The sequence below is a fragment of the Eumetopias jubatus genome, unplaced genomic scaffold, assembly GCF_037043125.1.
Source record: "Eumetopias jubatus isolate StellerSeaLion01/CBP00866 unplaced genomic scaffold, mEumJub1_p1.0 scaffold_8, whole genome shotgun sequence".
In the NCBI taxonomy this organism is placed as follows: Eukaryota; Metazoa; Chordata; class Mammalia; order Carnivora; family Otariidae; genus Eumetopias; species Eumetopias jubatus.
The window spans coordinates 67331474-67334178 of record NW_028274814.1 but is presented as its reverse complement, the minus strand read 5'-3'; positions in this window follow the sequence as shown (position 1 = coordinate 67334178).

Below are 2705 nucleotides of genomic sequence, written 5' to 3'. Positions count from 1 at the left end.
TAATTGGGGTAGGTCACCCAATGAAGGTAAGTACACCAACCTGTATGCGGTATTAAACTTCACGGAAAATGAAATGTAGCTTGATAAAGTAGTGCAGATGTGCTTAAATCTCTCACCCTCCATACCCTTTGCTAAAGGAAAAATGCTTTTGACAGTTATTTGAATCCAAGGAATAATGGCCCCCCTTCCCTTCCCTATACTCAGCAATTTGAGTTATAGTATCATTTCTAAAAGTAATTATCTATATCCTTGTGGCTAGGGGCATTCATATTAAAATTTCAGTATAAAAACACACCCTGAAGAATTTTATTGCTTGCATACATGATGGCATTGTAGATGCCATTATTACAAAAGTGGCTGGTGGCATTTTTCATTATTGAGTCCCACTTAAAACCTGGAGCTAAATCTGCACTACATTTCATACTTAATATACCAAATGGTAGACTTTCAGTAAAAGCAAAATTTAAGTTTAAAAAATCGGAATGTTTTGTAATGAATAGCAGTTTTTATCAAAGAAGTATTTTTTAAGTTTTGAGAAAGGGCACTTTAAAGACTTGGAAAGCACCAAATTAGGGAAAATGAAGAATAAAGCCTACATGGAATGTTGGTTCTAAGAGGAAAGTAATGACAATTTTTTTTTTTTTATGTTCAATTTGTCATGACTGCTCAGGTGTCTTGGAAACCAAGACATGTGATGGTTCTTGAAACCAATCACACTTTGCCATCTTTTGGTTTAGCTGGATGTTTACTAAATGCCTGCCTAAGAGTATTCCCTTGCCTTTCTCCAAGTAAAAGCATTAGTGATTCTTTATGAGAAACACAGGTTAAGGTTGCCTCAATGCTTCTCTTTGTGCTTGAATAAAGAACACGGGGTGGACCATGAAAGATGGTAACTGGATAACCAGAAATTCTCTTCTAGTACCATTATTTCTAATTTTTTTGAAAAATTAAAGAGCCTGACAATATTCTTTTTATGTATTCTTTTGATAATCTAAATTAAATAACACTGATATTTACTGAGTCAAAACTTGAGTGTATCCATGTTACTCCCATTGCAGGAGAACAATTTATGATCGGCAGAGTGAAGTCTTCTCACGGTTCAAAATAGTTTTCAAAAATAAGCTGGCCCATAAATCTTCTAAACTGGCCCTTACATTTCCATTGCTCTATTCACAATTTACATAAGTCATGTTCTCCTGATAATCATTCTACGTTTTTATTGCTTCTCTTTTTTGGAGATTAAGAATGCCAGTGTATCATCTACAGCTATAGTGTAACCATCTCAAAAGCCACCCTGAATACATATGTTGTACAGACACACCCCCCCACCGCCCACATAGTTGGCAACTAGAAAAGAGAAGTAATGTAACATTTCTTTCAGTCTGTCCCTGATTTGATAGGGCCTAAGAAGCTACGCCTTTATCTCTTTCAGATTCCAAATATTTGGTTTAATATTATGATCATGGGGGCACCTGGGTGGCTCAGTCATTAAGCGTCTGCTTGTGGCTCAGGTCATGATCCCAGGGTTCTGGGATCGAGCCCCACATCGGGCTCTCTGTTCAGCGGGAAGCCTGCTTCTCCCTCTCCCACTCCCCCTGCTTGTGTTCCCTCTCTCGCTGTGTCTCCGTCAAATAATCTTAAAAAAAAAAAAATCATGGCTGGCATTCCTTTATATTATAGAGGAAGGCAATCTAATTGTATCAGCCATAATTAGTTTACCTTCTCCTTTGGAGTGGGGGGGGAAAGGAGAGTCTTGAAATATTTCTTAAAACATCAGGCCTGAATAAATGTGGGGCTGTCTCTAATTTTGAGTGAATCCATTCTACACTTAAGGTATAATTATATTCTCAAAGACCAAGATAGTAGGGTCGTTCTTGGGGATTTCTAGATTTCTAGCAGACTTAGGCATTTAAAAGTGATAATGTTTGGGGCATAACAGGGTAAATAGGGAAAAAAACTAGTTTGAGAAAAAGAGTAAGTTAAATAGCCAACTTAACGTGAGATTTTAATCACAACCACAATATAATGAAGAGCAGCGTTTGTGAAAAGAAATCATGTTTTGACTATTTAAAATTCCCCAGACGACAGGGGGAAAAATGCTCAGACTCTTCAAACATCTTGTACCTCCCAAACCTGCCATTAAAATATTGCTTTTCATTATTGTTTTCCCCTCCTCTTCTTCACTGAGGTGGTTTAAAGAGTTGAACATAAACTTCCTCTAATATATATCTATCTGCCCCTCAAACACAGGTTATCACATATGAATTTCATTTCCCCTCTGACAAAGGAATAGGCCCACACAGTTATCTTAAGTGTTAATTACGTAGTCCTCATTTAACCATGAACAGTCTTATAGAAAAGAAAAACATTACAATAAAATGTAGTTTCCATATGTCCCAGTTCTGTATAAAGTCAGGTATCTTGTACAGTTTAGGTTTCTGTGAACATTTTTGCACATGCTGATATTAACTGCTGCAACAATTGCAGGACTGTGAAAGGTAAAATAACCTGTGTGACTTCGACCATCCTAGTGGCCAAAGTGTATTATCTCAAAATAATCAAGACTGAAGCATTAATTAAACCCTCATTATAAATTTAAATAGGTATTATTAGCACCTTCAAAGAGAGGCACTGTTTTAAATAGGCACAGAACAAAAAAATAGTACTTTAAAAACACTGTTGGAACTAATATATCCCATGCCACA